The sequence below is a fragment of the Ornithodoros turicata genome, chromosome 5 (genome assembly GCF_037126465.1).
Source record: "Ornithodoros turicata isolate Travis chromosome 5, ASM3712646v1, whole genome shotgun sequence".
NCBI classification, from domain to species: Eukaryota; Metazoa; Arthropoda; class Arachnida; order Ixodida; family Argasidae; genus Ornithodoros; species Ornithodoros turicata.
In genome coordinates, this window is record NC_088205.1 from 81,421,703 (window position 1) to 81,441,200 (window position 19,498).

Sequence of the window (19,498 nt, forward strand, 5' to 3'; positions counted from 1 at the left end):
TCCCAGCCAACCATCACCCCGAATGACAACGTTCTCGCCCCTGATTTGTTGAAAACGGGAGGAGGAGCCTATTTTGTGCCGTGCATAATGGGCACAAAATAGGCTCCTCCTCCCGTTTTCAACAAATCAGGGGCGAGAACGTTGTCATTCGGGACGGTGGTTGGCTAGGAGCGTGCTATGTGGTGAAGTTCATTTTTAAGAGTGTAGTTGCTGGACATGATATCATCCGGACTACTTGAGAACAACCGACCCTGAATATTGATTGCTACATCACTCGTGGCGCAAGGCCGACGTGAGGCCGACAACGGCAAGCCCTATCACCACCACCACCACCACCACCACCACCATCATTTTTAAGAGTGTAGCAGCTTGTGGCAGGACATAGTTTGGAGACTGCTGCTCAAGTCCAGGAATGCCGAGGGCTGCTGATGTGCCCTACTGAAATATGGAGAATCATGCGCTCTGAAGAACGATCATGGTGACAGCTATATACACTTGAAGAACAATCATGTCGGGGACAATGTGCACGTGGAAAACACTTATGTGGAAAACTATGTGCAGTTGGAGGCCAGTCATTATCAATGTAGACTTGGAGAACAATCATGTGAAAAGCAGTATACACTAGCACCATGAGACTTTGTGACTATTGTGTTACAAGAGCACGGTTTTCAGGCGCACTAGAGACTATACTAAACGCGCGTTTAGACAAAAGGCGATATTTAACTGCGCATGCGCAAGGAAAGCACGAATATCAACTAACCTAAACCACAATTAAACCTCCATTATGTGTTTTTCCTTAACATAACCAATCGGGATCAGTCTAAATTATTAGAAGGTTACGTCAAATAGGTACAGACTGTGTTGATAAACGCGCATATCCACTGCCTCCCGTAGATCACAGCACAGCCTCCCCCCCCCTCCCCCCCTTACCATCCGCTCGTTGGTCATGATAGAGGCTGGAAAGTTGCGGGTCCAAAACCTAGCACTGGTTGCGCTGCCTGAGGTTTTTCCTGGGTTTTCCGGCAGGCTTTCCAGGCGGACGTCGGCGCAGTAACCCTCAATGTCGGTTGAGCACGCATACTAACCCTCTTGTCCGCACTCCTTCCTTACGTGATCGACGCCTGAAGTGCAGCGTTTATAGCAATAGTTTCTTCGCGGTGTTAATGCTGAATAGAAAAAAATAATAATTCCGATTGGTTCATCCTACAGGCACGATATCTCACCGACTAATAAAAGGAGAACCAACGAAGGAGGAGGATATCTACGCTCTTTTTTAGAGCTAGCAAATTCAATGTCATCCAAATGATTCCAACAGGCTTGAGCGGAATTCAGAACCATTGTATTCACACTTTTAATAATGCGGATATACCAGCGGCATGGCCGAGTGGGCTAAGGCGTCCGCTCGTTGGTGGTAACCAAGGTCGTGCTGAAGACTGGGAGGTGGTGGGTTCGAATCCTACCGCCGGCTGTGCTGTCTGAGGTTTTCCCTGGGTTTTCCGAAGACTTTCCAGACGAATGTCGGCACAGTTCCCCCTGAAGTCGGCCCAGGACGCATACTAACCCCCCTGTCCCCCACTCCTTCCTGCTATCCTCTCTCCGTCTGTCCACATCTGTACGTCGCTCATAGCCACAGTTGCTTCGCGGCGCTAACACCCAATCAAAAAAAAAAAATAAAATAATGCGGATAGCTATAGCTCAAATTGCACCTACAAGAGCGATGCCCCCAGAATCCTGTCTCTCCAATCCTGAGAGATATCGCCATTGCCTCTCTCCGGCAGCAGCCCCCCCATGGCAGCAGCGTGTCTAGCAACCGTTGGCATGGCATCCTTCGCTGCGTGCGCTGACATTTTACACCTGGTAATCTCAGAGGGAGCTATTTTGGTCCTTCCGGGCGCTCTTCCAATATGTCACTCGACATGGAGCCTAAACGGCTAGCTCGTAATTACGCGCCGGCAATGTACATCTTTCTCGGGACGTATAGAAGAGCCTGCGGCCCTTAACGACTTTGTATCTTCTTTGAACACGCCAGCCGCTAAGATAATAAAGAATCGATGGAGGCAGTCTTTCCGCCATTATTGCCTGTTTACGCCGCGGTAGTCTGGATGCGGAGTCGGGGGAGTTTCATCACTCATAAATAGCGCATCTCGTAGTGCGGAAGGATGCCGTAGAAAGAATATGGAAAGCGTGTCAAAAGGCAACTCTATATACTAGAGCACACACACCCGTATACGTCGCATGATGACGATGAGGTTGGCGACTCACCGCCGTTGTTGCGGTATACTGCCCCATTACTTTATTGGGGAATGAATGAGGGGATGATGATGGAAAGGAAGCATGGAATTCTTCGGGCAAGTCCGCAGAACTCCGAAAGAACAGGAAGGCCTTGCATCTGGTGTGTATAGCGTTCGACCACGGCCCGAAAATCCTGGTGTGGTCGAAAGGCGGTTGCTCGATAAGTCGCAGGCCAATTTCCACGAGGAATACGCTCTTGGTGATGCTGCCCACAAGACACGGTGATGTGGTGGAGGTGGTGGAAGAGAAAGCGTGGGGGTCTATACTATAGAAGGAGTTCACTATGTGATGCATTTTCGAAGTTCGTTGCGTGGAAGGCCACAACATGGAGTTTTGTACTGCGCACGCAATTCCTTTGCGTACGCAACGAAATAGCAGGTGCACACTCTGTATGCGTCGAAAATGGCTTTGCGTGTAACGCGTGCGCAATGGGAACAAGCTATGCCCTTGCGTACGCAACGGCGATTGCGTGCGCTACAACTAAAACTCTCCATTATATTATATGTTGACCACACGACTTTGTTTGTTTGTTGTTTCAATCCGCGTCAGCGCAGCGCAGCAACTGTGGTCACATGCCGGAATGGACAGCTGGAAAGGACAGCAAGAAGGAGTGAAAGACAGGGGGGGGGGGGGGGGCTTACGATGAATCCTGCGTCCACTTCAGCGGGGACTGCGTTTAAATAACTGTGCAAGCCTTACCAGAAATTAACGATGAAAGATGAAAGTCACTGAAAATGTTACCCAGCTGTAGGACTCGAACCCACATCTTCTGGATTACTAGAAAACCCAGGGAAGCCCTCAGAGAGCACAGCTAATGGGCGATTCGACCCGGACACCTCTAACGTGACCTCTTAACGTGACCTTGGAGCCAAAACCAACCAGGGGATGGTGCGTCCACCGTGCTCTGGTGCTTGTAGATCAGACTTACATACTTACAATATGCGAGACATCGCAAAAAAAAGAAGCAATGCAGGATTCAAGGACGCCACTTGACGAAAAGCAGGCAAGTGAAAGGCATCGGACCCACAACTATCTTGACGGTCCATCAGCTATGCTACCATTACAATACACCGTACGTCGCGTTAACATCAGCACACCGAAGCCTCGTTCTGAAAGAGACGGCACACCTTCACTCTAGCCATAGTTCTTATTTTTCTTCCATGCACTCCCACATTCACAAAGACGTACAAGCCGAGGCGAGTCGCAATTATTTTTACACACTAACGTAGATTGCAGGGGCTGGATCGACAATAGGACGAACACTCAATTTAAGCCTCGCAAACGCCCGAGCAATTAAACGGTGCAGGTGCCGACTTCGTACAGTGAGAAAAATAAGTAAACCGCGCAATTAATCTATAGCTGTAATGCGCTTTGAACGCCAGAGAATTACATAACACGCTTCGCTAACCTATCACGCTATACGCGCTCCCACTTACTTTAATAAGCAACGACCATCATATTAGATAAAGGAGTGATTAGCTTTCGTCGTCGAAACTCCTTCCTTCCAAGAGGTCTTATCCAATCTTATCCAACAATTCCATCGGAAACGCAAACATTCATTTCTCCCGAGGCATCCTAAGCGTGCACGAAGATTATGAATAAGGGAGCCTCAACTAGAGAGGATCTCTTGAAAAAGTTTCGCCTTGGGTAGACAAAAGGCGGTCTCTTGTGGGCACCGTCTTTGCCGGCCCTGGAAATATTGATCCTTCGCCGGCTGGCAGGGAGTTTATAATTGGTGCATTATGTGGCCATGCTTTGCTCGTAGACTCCTCTGGCGGCAGACTTTTAAGATACTTCTGTCGTCCTCAATTAGGTCCTCAGCAAATGCTTAACGCACTCCGTTCCTTGGGGAAGAGTGCGCCCGCTTGTGTTCCCGTCCGTAACGCCAGTTAAATCATGCACAATGCCTGTGGCTCGTAAAGGAAAGAAAGGTACAGCTTGTAAGGGATAGGAAGAACGTTTAAAGAAACTGCGTCATTGTGACGTCAACGATGAAGAAAAGGTCACGTGAACGGGGCACGTGTATCCTACAGCTGTATATATGTAGCTTTGAAGCCGGAATAAACGGACATTGCATTATGTATTCGTCAGAATTTTGCTTACGGATTGAGAAGTGCTTCTGATGTAAAAAAAGTTCGTGGAAACATCGTGATGATAATAGGGATACATAGCGTGCTGGTATGATCGTTCACATGTCAGACGTGCAGAGGTTAAGGATAATTTCGACCTTGGGATACTATTGGGTATTGATCGAATCTCTGAATACGTGGTAGTGGTGGTGCTAATGAAAGAGCTCGCCGTTATCAGCCTCACACAGGTGGGCAACGTCGGGGGAATGTGCGTACTGGGCCGACTTCTTCGGGAACTGTGCCGACGTATATGTCCGCTAACGTCTGTGGAAAGCCCAGGAAAAAAAACCCAGACAGCACAGCCGGCACCGGGATTCGAATCCGGGTACCTCCCATTCTCGACGTGACATGGCTAGCACGCTAACCACTCCGCCACGCGAGCTGTTTCTTTATTTGTTTTTTTTTGCTGTTTTTTTTTTTTTTTCAATAACGTTTTATTTCATACTGTTACAGTTCAAGACGCGCGCTGGCACGTTAAATACCTTTCTGCTTTCAATGTTTTGCGGATGATTTTTTTTAATACATCGAGAACAGCGGCACAACGAGACGGTCTTCGTCTCAAGCAAGCTTCCTTTCAGTAGTATGCATCGAACGAGCTAGAGCGAAAAATCATAAACTACCCGCCATTCGAACGAATAATCCAGAAGAAGTCCGCAACAACCTTTGAAATCTCGAGTAACTGGTGCCAATAAACCTTTTCTCGGTAGAAAGGATCTTAAAGAAGAGCGCCTTTAAGATTCAGCACGTACCAGAATGCAGCGCGATGTCGTACTGTTTTTTTTTTAGTTTGGAAATATTTTTAAAAGAATGCGACCCGCCCTTTTGAGTGACGTCGGAAAACAAACAAGGCCGACTCGGTAATCTAGCAGTCAAAGTTCGAGAGGCGTCTTTTGTATTTGCACTCCACCACATCGTCATTCTCAACGTAAACACACACGTGTTTTTTTGTTTCCTTCTGTGTACCGAGAAATGTGGGCGTCCCATTATTCGAAGCAAAAGTAAAGAAGATCCAAGTAAACTCTCATGACGTTTCGTAAGCCTGCGCAGGATGCCAAGATTCCCAACGGTGTGGTTGTTTTGTTTACCTCGTTGTCGTGAAATCCTTTCCGAAGCATATAGTCTGACGTGACTGCTGTCATTGAAAAATGTGCGGGTTCATATTTTATGCGCTTATGATAATAGCGCACGAAACGATGCACAAATGATTGTCTTTCTAATGGTCGTTGCATTTCTTCTCTTTTTGGGGTCACGGAAACTGCAAGAAAAGACGCAAAAATTCGGCGGGCGTTTTGAATGAGTTACCGTGGAATGTTTAATAAAATTACAACTGGGGATTAAACTATGATCCTGAGCGATGCCATAGCGGTCGACGCGTGCATTTTAATCTATCCAGCCAACGGTTCTTATAAATGTGCCCAGTCGTACGTGCGCTGAAACCTCAACGACGCATTCTATCTTCAGTACCCTCGCCAAGTGGTCTCAGATCCGCCAACTTGCTTCCCAGTGCTTCGGCCTCGCAATTATTCGTTACACAACGTGACTGACGTCTCTAGGGTATGCCAGATATACCCCAACGTTCACAATCAAACGACTCAAAATGCACAATACCACAATCACAAATTGCAAAATCAAAGCCTATATATCTGCGAAGTGCGAGAAAGACCCGTGTTTCAAAGCGTAGGATATCAGTGAGCAATGTGCCAGCTTCGCGTGTTTTCGACGTTCATCGCAGTAGCTTTAGCGAACGAAATGCACATTTTAGCGATGGTTAGGCTTAGCATGGCGTACGCGCTGGAGCAACTCAAAACGAAGCGAATTTAGTTCGTCTATGGTCACGAGAAAGCTATATAGTACTGTTGTGAGACCAAGGTTAGGTAAAGTTTGTTGCCTACAGTTCCCACGCGTGCTGTATGCATTAAACTGTGCCGATTTGGGATTTTGAACGTCTGGGATTTTGGGCATGTGGATGCTTAACTGCGGGATGTCGGGATACCACGCTCTAGCAGCGGCGTATAGCCAGAAAAATATTTCAGGAGGGGTTTTATGCGGGCTTTATGCGGGCTTTACATGGGAGAGGAGGATTTTCCCCTCGTTTCCTTCTCCCAAATGCATTACCAAATGGGGGGGGGGTGAGTTGAACACCTAGAACCACCCCCTGTCTACGCCAGTGACCTCTGCGTCCTCTATAGATTCCCGGGCGCGGAGCGAGGACATAGAGGCAACACTGCAAGGATATTTCTCTTTTTATGTTTCTTTCGACCTTCAATGCCACGAGAATGAAGCAACACTCACACGATCTGCCATTCTCGCAAGTTCTCGTTGCTTAACGATCAACACCTGACGGCAAGGCGGAGCACCAAAAATATCTCGTGGGGCGTTACAAACAATGATTCGAAACCTCATCGCAAATAAAGCCGTCCGTTGTGCCAACTCAAAAAAAAAAAAAAAAGGAGGAAAAGAAAAGTGAAAGAGAAATGTGAAATAAAAAAATAAAACGTGGAACGGAACAGATGAATACACTCGATGGGAGAATGTGCCTTGAATGTTTCCAAATGCAATTCCCAATTCAAGCTTCGAGAAAAGACCAGAGAGAGATTTGACTGCGCATGGAAGCGAGAGATGCGAAAATATCGAACACTTTCTACAGAAGCCGTAAATACTCGTCGAGAGGAGGCTTTGAAAAGAATCTTTTTTTTTTTCCCCCGGTTCCCGTTGCTGTTCGCTTAGGAAAGCAAGCTATGGTCGGAAGACTTTCTCTTCGTTTTTATTGTTCGTTCGGGAAAAACTAATTCTACTCTCTGGAAGTCTGCGAAAACACAGGAAACGCGTTGTCTGCAGTAGTGGCGCCCCCCTGGGAGTAGAGGACTGGAGGAAAACATTTGTGTTTATCACTGCTCGACTGTGTACAGATTACTTCCGAAGAATAAAACGTCGGTTAAAGTATAAACGTTTGCGAATAAAACGAAAGATGTTCTGTTCGTGCCGGTAGTATACGGCGGGAAGAACGAACGACAAGTGCAAGTCCCAAAAGCAACCTAGGGGAACGAAAAGCGGTAACCAAATTACGGATAAAGTATAACTCTCGGGCATGTTATCAGATCGCCAACTGCGATATCGTGCAACTCAACGATACAACCTCTCTTACCCCCCTGAAAGTTTTAATCGAGCAACCTTCGATAAATCCCATGAACTTTACTTATCAACTTATCAACAACGCAGCCTATATAGTGCAAACCTTTCTCGCGAGCTACATCAATAAATAATAAGTATAGTAAGGAGTCAACACATTCATCAGTTCAAAATATAGCCCTGTTCAAAATATAGCCCCGTAGATAAGCCGGGCGACGTCATATTCGGCCTTGCCTCTTCGATCGGCTATGTCGACCACTACGTCCGCGCGAATGTCACTTCCCACATACTGGTCAGCCGGTCCTTCGCTCGCAGGGGACGCTCATATGTGTTCTGACAGGACGTGCTGCGTCGCACCGGCACAACTGTGTCATCACCGTAGAACAGTGTTGTGCCTATAGTGATGCTATAGTCGTACCGTCACTACCGCATTCCCTACTTTCTTCATTGGCTCAGTAGCGATTCCGCTGCATTCTAAATTGGTAGCGGAGAAAAGCATTTCCGCTACAAATTCGGGTAGCGGACGGTACTCTTTCAATAGAATGGAAGATGGAAAACTTGGAGCACAGAGGGGAAAACGGTATTTTCTTGAATTTTTCTTGATTTTTTATTTTTTCTCGAATCTTTTATTTTTATTTTTTATTACCAACTGTAGGATGGGACAACTGCAATGCCTGCCCATATCGCAACGAAGCCGCGCATTTATTGCGCTGTATTGAATAACGAAAGGTTGAGCATAGCAATTTTTTGTTTTCTTTTTTTTTTATTTCGTGTTAGCGCCGCGAAGCAACTCTGGCTATGAGCGGCGTACAGATGTGGACAGATGGGGAGAGGACAGTAGGAAGGAGTGGGTGACAGAGGGGGAGTTAGTATGCTTCCTGGGCCGACTTCAGGGGGGAACTGTGCCGACATTCGTCCGGAAAGTCTTCGGAAAACCCAGTGGGAAACCTCGGACAGCACAGTGTGTTTATGACGTGACACGACCTCATTTCATCAGACCGGCGAATCGCGGCTGAAACAGTTGCGGAGCTTGCGATTGCGGAGGCCTCACGCATGTCCAGAGAACGCACTGGGTTTGTAATACGCTGTGCAAGTGCGTCTCTGCGCATGAGAGGAGGCAGTGAGAGGGAAGAGGGAGGGCGCCGCCGTAACCAATGGGGCTTCCCGAGTGGAGTAACCGGGAGAGGAGGTATGCGCAGAACGCTAGGAGCGTATTGCAGAGCGTATTCATGAAGGGTTGGGTGTGCGGAAGCTGTGGGCTCAGTCAAGTACACTCTTAGAAATGAACTTCACCACATAGCACGCTCCTAGCCAACCATCATCCCGAATGACAACGTTCTCGCCCCTGATTTGCTGAAAACGGGAGGAGGAGCCTATTTTGTGCCCATTATGCACGGCACAAAATAGGCTCCTCCTCCCGTTTTCAACAAATCTAAGGCGAGACGTTGTCATTCGGGATGATGGTTGGCTAGGAGCGTGCTATGTGGTGAAGTTCATTTTTAAGAGTGTAGATGCAGAAATGTTTGAATGCCGTTGAGAAACCAACGCCGAATGGATGCCTCCAAGTTGATTTTGCGGCATTTTGATCGTTCTAGTGACACCTTTCTCGAGCGACTTGCTGCAGTTGATGAAACATAGTTGCATCACTATGATCCAGAGACAAAACAACAGTCCATGGAATGGCGGCACTTTTGTTCAGTTGCAGTTGATCTTGTATTGCCAACTGTAGGATGGGACAAGCGCAATGCCTGCTCACGTCACATCTCAAAAATAGTAGTGCTCTCGCCCTGAAAACGAAGAGCAGGCATCCACCACTTTGTCTCCCTCCACGGCGATAATTAGAACGCCGATCATCGGCACAGCGTCCGAAGAAATTCAAGACTCAACGATCAGCGCGAAGGGCATGGCTACGGTTTTCTGGGGCAAGGAAGGTGTTTTCATGACTGACTATCTCCAGAAGGGTGAAATAGCAGCAGCTGCTGCAGCACGTGAAGTGAAGGGTGAAAGTAGCATATTACTGTAGCTTGCTCTGTCGGTGAAAGGAGGCTTTGAAAGAAGAACGGCGCGGGAAGCTACAGAAAGGCGTTCTCCTTCTGCGGGACAATGCACCGGCTCAAACGTAGCCAAGACAATGAAGGTTCCGCAGGATCTGCGATTTGAGTGTATTGAACATCCGCCGTACTCGCCGCATCTTGCCCCATCGGATTATTTTTTTTTTGTTTCCAAACCTGAAGAAAAGCTTGAAAGGAAAGAGATTCTCGGAGGACCCGGAACCGAAGCATATTTCGGGAAGCAGTTGTCGGATTTTTTTTTACGAGGGTTAAAGAAGCTTCATGAACAATGTGCTAAGTGCGTTGAACTTTGAGGTGAATACGTCGAACTGTAATAAAGGTTCATGACTCTTGGCCGCGTTCTTCCTTGTCGCGCCGATAACTTAATTTTCAGCGCCCCCTCGTATATGATAAGGAGGATGTGATGGTTCGCTTATAGTGGGCAAGATGAGGAACAACAGATGAGTTTTAACTCCTTTGAAGTCTTATGTGTGTCACGTTATCTGAGAAGGCCGATGGGAGAGCTTTGCACAATTCCGCCACGTCTGTCCATCAATTCTGACACTGACTTTCAAACGGCGATGCCATCGCCCCCAGACTAAACGAGGCATGTTAATACCCCTCTCTCCCTCCCCCCCCCCCCCCCCCCCCCCGTCTCTACGTGGACATATGAACTTGGCTAAAGCTGAAAGCACGGCTGTGATTGGTGGGATTCTTAATGACCGCGTCGCGTCGATTACCGACCAGGGCCCGTTTGCATAAAGCCATTTGAGGTTGGCCTCACACGCCCGTTCGAGCTCAAGGTCTGAGCCAGTTGCATCAAACATTTTTCAAAGTAAAGTTGAGATTAAGCTCGACGACGGTTTCGCATTGTACTCAAGGCATTGTGCTGTACAGACTAGCCATACAGTGCTACTTGGCCCTAACTCCTATAGTTTGAGTGGGCTGACAGGCAGAAGACGACGACGGTTAACACTATCTAACAAAAGGCAATTCGACTAGATGATATGTAAAGAAGACCCGATGATGATTGTAGAAGCCTTTGGTGGCTTTCGGCTTTCGAACTTCGAACAGTTCGGAACAGTTTCGGCTCTCGAACAGTACGCAGCACCACCATCCTCCATTGCGGCGGACCATATGTTCCATGACGTAATATCCGCTTAGCCATTGCTATGTTGTTGATCTCAAGTTCAGTCTCTCAGGATATTACTGAGAAACATTATCCATTTGAGATCGAACTTGCGGTGAGGTCGTACATCTCCACTTTCTTTTATGCAATGCACCCCAGCCCTTATTGTCTAGGTTGTCTTATTGCCTAAGCAGAAAACTGTAAAACAAGAACCAGAAAACCAGCTGTGACATCACTCCTCCTGTCCCCCACTTCTTCCTGCTGTCCTCTCTCCATCTGTCCACATCTGTACGCCGCTCATAGCCACAGTTGCTTCGCGGCGCTAACACGCAACCACAAAAAGAAAAAGAAAAAGCTGTGACATCACAAGGTTGGGCTCCGACTCACCGGTGGATTAGAACGCCCGCTCTCGTTCACTCCTACAACGAAGATCAACTACTTATTTCCTGTACCACCAGCACAGTACGAGTATCCTTTCTGTTTTTCTTTATTTTTCTTTATTTATTTATTTTTTTTTGTCATTTACAGATTTTTCATAACAAATTTCGAGTAGCTGTGCAACCTTTGGTACTCGCAGCTGGAATACAGCTGTGGCTACTTGCAGCGGCGAAACAGAAAGGAGAACCCGGAAGACCGAAGAGGAGAGGGCACGACAAGTACAAGGAGACCATCGTAGAAGAGCACAAATGAATGTAGAAGCCTAGTACAAGGCAAGGCTCGACATGCCGAAGCGGGAAGAGAAAGAAAATCCCAGAATAAGCGAACAGAAAGGACAACGAGCGAGAAACAACGAGAAGGAGAAAGCGATATCTGGCGACGGACAGCGCACGCACGCTATCAGATGCTCAACTCCGCATATACAGCTGTCGCCGTAAAAGCTATCAGAGCAGCATAAATGTCGTTTTTGCAGTTGAGTTGTACGGCCAGATAGACTAGTACGTAACTACAGAATGACTAATCACCTTAAATTTATTAACTAACCCTTTAATTAAGGAATTTCCTGCAAAAGCACGATAGCAGAATGCGTGACAATCCTCGTCGGAAGCCATCCTGTCTTTCAAAAGCCCTGAAACGAGCGCGTGCCGTGAAATAACCAAAATAACGAATTTTCGAAACCAAATAACCGAATTCCGCTATACAAGTAGGCCAAAACCAAAACCCCACGCCGCTCCGGAAGCGCATCATCTTCCCCAATGAAGGCTTACGTATGCCGTAAGGCGGTTGATCCGGCCAGCAGATCGGCACCTACCTCAATCGTCTCCATCGCTCCAAGGCACGTGACACTATATGACGTGGACTGAGCGCTGTGCTCCCTGCGCTCCTGGTCGCTGCGGTTTCAGTTTCAAAATTCGCTAATTAAAGAGTTAACTAACGAATTTTAGTGCAATTAGACATTGTGCAGTGATATACACTTTTCGAGGGGATGTCCGCCTGACCGTGAAACTCAACTGCAACAATGACGTCTATGCCGCTCTCGTAATTTTATTTTAAAAAATCTGCAAAGGACAAAAGAAAACGAAAAGGAAAACGTCCTGCATATGAAATAGGACCCACACAGGACCCATATGGACGGACCCATGCAGACGCACGTGCAGGGACCAGTATAGGACGTGCGAACTTTCATCGCCTTTGGTGCCATGTTCGCGGGCGAAAAGCGAATTTGCAAGCGGTTCACGTATCGACACCGACAACAGCGCGCATCTCTTGCTTCAGGGGCGAAGAAGTAGTCCTATAAAATACATTGCGGACGTGCTTGGAAAATGTACACCCGAATTGATTTCGCTCTCTTATTCTCTGTATACTTTTTTGAGTTTGTTGATGTTGTTTTGTGAGCAGTTAAGGTAACTTCGTTCCCGTGGGCGCTTTGTCGTTTTCCCGCTGCCGCGTCATTGAAAAAAAAAAAAAAAAAAAGAGGAAATGCTTGTGAACGTGATTAGACCTGCGTCGGCCTGACGCCTAGCCATTATTCCTGTCGCGAATGATAAGGCAGTGGGAGTCCTTGTAGTCTTCTTTTTTTTTTCTTTTCGTTTGGGTCTAAGTTGTCACAGCGAATTGCCGTTGCGGTTGGCTCATTAGAGTTTGAAAATACGGTGCCCAACGGGCTTTGGGCATCCCCAAAGAAATACACGGGCATCATTGCGCATGCCTGGAACCCAAAGAGTGCCTCTACCCTATAAAGCTGCTTAGTGCGCCATCAGCAACGCATTCCTTATCAGTATGAATCTGGTCCTTATACATGACTTGCCAGAAAACCCGAGCTGTGCTAAATTTGCGAGGCAAGACAGCTTCTGCCGAACGAAATATAAAGGGGGAAACATCGAAACATAAAGGTCAATCAGATTTCGATATGTGTAATTATAGCGTTAAGTATTTAAACATTGCTCGTGACACATTTTCCTAATGGCGAGGACAAAATTCTTATTTATTTATTGCGATGCTCCAAGGGCCTTACGGCATTACATGGAGAACGCATAACCGCAATGAAAATGATTACAGCACAGTAACAAAAAGCACAGCTTATCACCACAGTACTCCAGATCGTCACAAAGCATTAATGAGAAATGCTTCCTTTAGAACGATTTAGTGCGCGGCACCAGTGGACATCGAAACGTCGGGTTTAAAGTTGTAAAATGGAAGGTCTACTCTATAGGCCATCGTCTAGGAAACCCTCCAGACTGCACAGGTGGTGGCGGGATTCGAACCCATTACCTTCCTATCTTTTATCTCCTAGTCGTATTGTGCTTTGTGCACTTGACAATGTCGGTGGGTTAAAGTATCTTTCCACGTTCCCGAAGAAACCTTTTATCTGATACATATAAAACGGCAGAAACGGATATTTTTCAGAGGCACCAAATTGTGACCATGAACACCTTCGACTACCCCTGTCTCGTTGCATCGTTAAGACATATCTCTCTGCCTCGATAACAAAGAGATAAATCAGACGGACCCGTTCTTCGAATGCACCCGAAAGACGGCTCCATTAATCAGAGCGAGATGAAGGCTGGAATAAAGATGCACTCACCGAGAAATAACGATAATAAAGACGGTGCACGAAGAAGCGGAAGAAGAAGAAGAAAAACGAAGACCCCCTTTGCCGAAGACAATCTCTTGACGAAAAATTCGCCACCCGTCCAGCTAGACGATAAAGAAGGACAACAAAGGCGTCCGTGATTTTTCTGCGCCGTTTTGATTTGTGTCAGACGCGCCCAGGGTATAGGAGGTTATTATTAAGCTCGTCTTCTCTTCCCGGTGTCATGGCCGAGTTCCTCTTCCAACGCCATTTGTCAGTATCTGGTGACTGGAAACCCGCACTCATTCGATGGACATTGCAATATCTGCACTGCAGCCAGTGAAATGTTCTGTGTGTGGTTAACGTTCATGTCGGATGATGTTCGTCAGAATGGACGACATCTTTTTTTTTTTTTCCTTTCTTCTTCTTCTTCTTCTTCTTCTTCTGTTTTTGCTTGTGACTGCGATGCGACGGATTGAAGCATTTGTATACATCTATTTAGAGCGCCCAGGGATGTGCATTTCCCGTAAGTGGTGTACTGATAAGGAAATGACGCAATGCGTCAATAGAGAGTTTTAGTGTATCGTACGCTATCGCCTTTGCGTACGTAGGGAATAGCGTAGTGGTTCTGCGCAATGCGCGAAGCTCTCTTTTTGTTTTGCGCGTGCGCATAACCACCAACGCTATTCCTTACGTACGCATAGGCGATAGCGTACAATCCTCTAAAACTCACTAATAACCCGAGGGCTGGCTTGTGATAGTGCAGATAAGGGAAACTTCGCTCCCGCGAGTTGGTCACGGCGGTCGTCATTCGATGCCACGCTGTCAGGAGTAGGAAAAGCTTGGCAAGTGGTACGTGGCCTCTGTGAGGCCGGCAACGGCAAGCCCCTTCACCACCACCACCACCACCACCACCACCACCACCACCACCACCAAGTGGTATGTGGTCTTGCAGTCGTAGCACAGCCACTCTTGTTGAAGTTCAAAATTATGTTATACACCACGTAATATGGTATAGCAGTGTAATATTGGCACTATTATAAGACATTTCCAGCGCAAGTATGCGAGGCAAAAGGTGTCATGGAATCCTTCAGCCGTTATTTAATCCCGTCATAGGTATCATTTAAGTAGATCATAGGTATCATTTTTAGGTATCTTACTTAAAGCTTTCCTGTAACACTTATGTCACCTTGTTAGGGATTGAGCGGAAGCGACGACGAAGAGAGCATGGGTGCACGGAACGGGGGAGAACGGGTTACGCTCGAGTGAGTTACATGTATGATACGGGCCAGTAAAGACGGTCGCAACCCTGAAGTCTGCTTCTTTTCGTAACACTTTGGTGCCGAAACCCGGGAGTACTTTTTCGAACATCATGCCGAGAGGGTGGAGCAAGCGAGCGCCCACGAGAAGAATGTCTGCTTCTTTTCGTAACACACCTTTCTACCGCATTTCTTTTTTTATTATTATTAGTATTGGTTTAACGTAGTCCCTAATGAGGCCAAAACAGGAGAGTGACACACGAAAAGACAACAGATATAAACAGAAAAGCAGATAGACACTTCACACGCATGGCATCGTGTCAAGACACTCTCAAACTCCATGGCATTGTTACATTCAATCGCCTGCGCCGCATAACGAGCTCATTTCGACGGAGGAGAGCTTAAAAATTGGCTCCTGCCCGACCAGTTTTGAGGGATCATGCCGAAAGGACCAAGCGGTTATCCTGCAAATATATCTTGTAGTGTGTTCTTATTTATTTAGCAGGATATCTCTTTAGACTTTTTTACACTCTACGCGGCCGCTGTTGCCTTATTTGTCTGACGTATTATACTTTTAACTCTATTGCACTCCATCACTTTAACCCGTTCATCTGTTTGTTCCTCGCAACTGTTTGATGATTTTATTGCGTTCCGTACAGCTTAGTAAAAAAGATGCTATGTAATAACTCTGTAGGGAGCCTTTAACGTACAAATAAAGAAAGAAAGAGCCTCACTTAGTCATCGAATGTATGCGATTGTAACTTTTACCAGCCCACAAAAAGCAGTGTAAGCAGACAGAAATACTTTCTTCCTTCGTTGTCAGGTCGCTACTTCTCCACAACTATCCCATTAGCCATAGGGTCGTGTCTCAGACGAACCTAAGGCTCGTAGTCGTACAGAGATTGAAACACGCATTTCCCTGATGCAAAACGAAACGCACGAGGTATATGACCGGTGCGTACAATGGGATTTTTCGTGCGCAATTTCTATGAACAGCTCCAGGTAAAGCGTGGATAAGTCTGAACAGTAGTGAGTGCTAGTATACCGTTGATAACTTCACCGTGTAGCTACCGTTCCTACAACGGAACCAATGTCAGCGTGCATGATACAGAATCTTATCAGTTGATTGTATACGGTAGACACGGTACTTCGGAAGCCATGTTATCAGCAGTCAGCTAACACGCTAGTTACTGCACCGTCTTCCGGGTACTTCTGTTAAGAGGACTTGACTTCCGATTAAAGGCCACGTCGTCAGCTCGAAAGTCATTTACAACCCAGAAAAATCGCTCAGGAGGGATGTGCAATTGGATTACCAGGAACTTCGGTTGCAAGGATCAGGGAAAGGCTTATCCTACACCGAATGGAGTGGTTTTTGGAGTCCCGGCGTCTGTTGCCTCCTGAAATAACAGGTTCCAGAGAGGCACAGACCTCGATGGACTGCATCATAAACTCGGCCACTCACACTGAAGAAGCTAGAGCTCGCGGTGAACTTACAGCATCTGTTCTTTTTTACTTCTTTTTTTTTAACATAAAGTTTGCATATGATACGACGAGCTACAACTATGTCCTTCACGACCTGTAGAATTGCAACATCACTGGCCCGCGCTCCTCGCTGATTTTCTTAATGGTCGGTCTCTTTTCATGAGAACCGCAGAAGACGACACGACCATGGGAGCGTATACTCAGTACTTTAATATTCAATGTCGTCATGGTTGCACCGCCTAGTCTCTTGTCCCGAGGGGTATTTATTAGCCTTTACGCGGCTGACATCTGCATAAGGTCATCGGGAGCGCAGTGGCCTACTTTACAGCGTCGCCTTCAAACTATACGCTTCACCGCGTAGTATACCTCCCCCTTGAGAGAGGCATGCTCCTGTCTTCTGAAAAGTCTGAGATGTTGCCTTTTACGCGTCGCCATCTTAAGAGATTTGAACTACATATTGGTCAACATCAGGTACGTCGTGTATGACATCACCGCTTTCTCGGGATTGCTCCCTATCTGAGTTTATCGTGGGTTTTTGGGTCGTGGGTCGATCGTGGGTCTTGCGGGAGTTTGCTATCTAAAAGCAAGAGCTGAGAGTCGTCTTAATGTTCTCCGTTACTTATGCGGTTCCCGGTAGGGCAAGTTTCCGCAGGCAATGCTCACAATTCCCCGATCTCTTATAAGTCCGATAGTAGCTCATCACATTCCCTCGCCTCACAACCTCCCTTTTACCGCAAAGAGAAAGCCGTAGAGTCTATCCTTGCAAAGGGCGTTAAACCCTGTCTTCGCCTTCCTCCAGCGACGTGAAACGCGTTAGCCATTGCAGAAGCACGGGAAACCACCTCTGTCCGTTCGAAGGACGCAAGAAACGTTCCGCCACTACGTGCGGTTGGCAACGCGCCACGATCGCCAAGCTCAGCTTCCAGCCATTACGAGACGTTACCACTCTTCCTTCACCCGAACTATCCAGTCACAACGTGGTCTTATTCCGAAGCACAAGCCACATGCATTGCCTGATATCCGAACGTGGGCTCTACAGACTCAAGACTTAAGAATTAATGCGCCTGGACTTCCGGGAAAGAAGGCTACGCCAACGCATGTTCTTCGCCAGTCCAGTCTTGAGTTATTAAACAACACCGCAGGCAGAATACAGATTTTAACGGATGCATCTACGACATCATCCGGCTCCTCGTGTGCGTTTGTTATCCCGGAGGCGAATATCGAAAGAGTGGTGCGGCTGCCTCACGTCGCCTCTGCTTCCGCCGCTGAACTTTGTGGGGTCCCCTTGGCACTAAGTCTTACCCACTCCCCATCTGCTCGCTGGATCACCTGTAGTGACTCAAAGTGTCTGTCACAGTCTCTGTCTTCATAGTTCGCTACGGCATCTCTGCCATCGGTAGTACAAGATGCCCATTTATGTCACCAGGGGTGATACAGGGTGGATGCTGCTCAAGCAACAAATGTGCAGCACCTTTTGGCTAGCAGGATCTTCTCGGGATTCGCTTCTTTACAGGGTCGACCCAGAGTTAACTTTCGATCACCACCTTCCTTCACGGGACAAACGATATGACTGTCCTACATAGGCTACGACTCAATGTACCGTACAGAGCACGTCTTCTCTTCACACTGGACAAGCGTCACTCTCAGAACTGCAGTGAGTGTGGCGTTGTAGTGGACGTAGAACACATCCTTCTCAGGTGTCGGAAATACGTTGACACTCGAAGGGTTTTAGAGGCGAGCCTGTCTCGTGTTGACTCATGAGTCTTCGACATCGCGAAACTCTTACGTCCTCAGTCGTCCGTCAAGGCGCTGAGGGCACTCGAAGACTTTCCGCGTACAACCGGACTTATGGACATTTTACGACTTTCTGTGTGTGTGTGTGTTTGTGTGTGCTGTGTGCGCCCCCAGCGATTCCAACATTTTACACTCACTTGGTTGAAAGCTTTGAATTACATATGGAACTCCATCACTTGAACCCGTTCATCTGTTTGTATTGTCTGCGTGTAAGTATCCTGGGATAGCCAGTTCGACTTCGTCGCTACTCACATCCCCATTTTTCATCATCATCATCATCGTTATGAGTTGTAAGACCATTAACTCATTACTCGATGCTTTACACGATGCTTTACACATTTAGATCCTACGTACAACTGAGGGTCAAATCGAAGAGACTTACAAAGTAAAAACTGCGAAAGTGAACTTCCCACAGGTTTTTCTTAACACAATGATTCCTGTAAGAAACCATGTTTGATCCAAATTTCACTTTCCCTCAAGTAGTGACCACACGAAAATTACAATTCCTTCAGTAACTGCAACTACCCATGAACCCAGCACAACTCCGCGCGTGGGCACGTTCACTATAAAAACAGTCCATGCGCCCTCCTGTATCGAACTTGCGCTATGAGCATCACGGTCATCAACCGCACGCGAATGATTCTCATCAACACGCGGAGAACATAAAGCGTACTTCTATGCGCAGCGTACAAATACTCGGACGGCTTCGTTCTCCGAATTAGCGAAGCTGATACCCTACGGGTATTGCTAGGCAATCAATCAATTATTGCTGGTCGAAAGTTTTCCATGTATGAGAATGAAGGAAGGGCATTTATTGAGGCAGCCAGACGTGACGCTGGAGGAACGGGCCTAGATCCGGATTGCTGGGCTAATTAGAGGGCCCGTAATGAATCCCGGAGACGATATTCGCCCAAGGCGATTCCCCTTGCTCGTTTACCCCCGCAACGGGCTAAGAGAGGATAACGCGGGAAAAAGGAATGCTTGCTATTTCAGTTAAAGACTGGGGACGTAAAGATAAATATTTCCTTTGCGTATGCCGATGAATACGCACGATTCGTTAAGAAATTGTTAGAGGGAATGGTCTTTCGTGATATGGGGAGCAGCTGTCTTTTTTGTGACGAGTGGTGCCTCGCTTTTCTTTTTTTTTCTTTTTTTTTGTGTGCTGACCACAGAACTGTTTTCTTGTCATGAGAGTAATGGTAAGGTTTTATATTGTAGCAATA

At 47.1% G+C, this 19,498-nt stretch overlaps 1 protein-coding gene across 6 annotated transcripts in view; it reads left to right on the forward strand.

Moving 5' to 3' along the window:
- Positions 1-19,498, forward strand: part of LOC135394971 (gamma-aminobutyric acid receptor subunit beta-like) — a 144,188-nt gene that overhangs the window by 83,796 nt on the left and 40,894 nt on the right. The gene's annotated exons all lie outside the window — the stretch shown is intronic.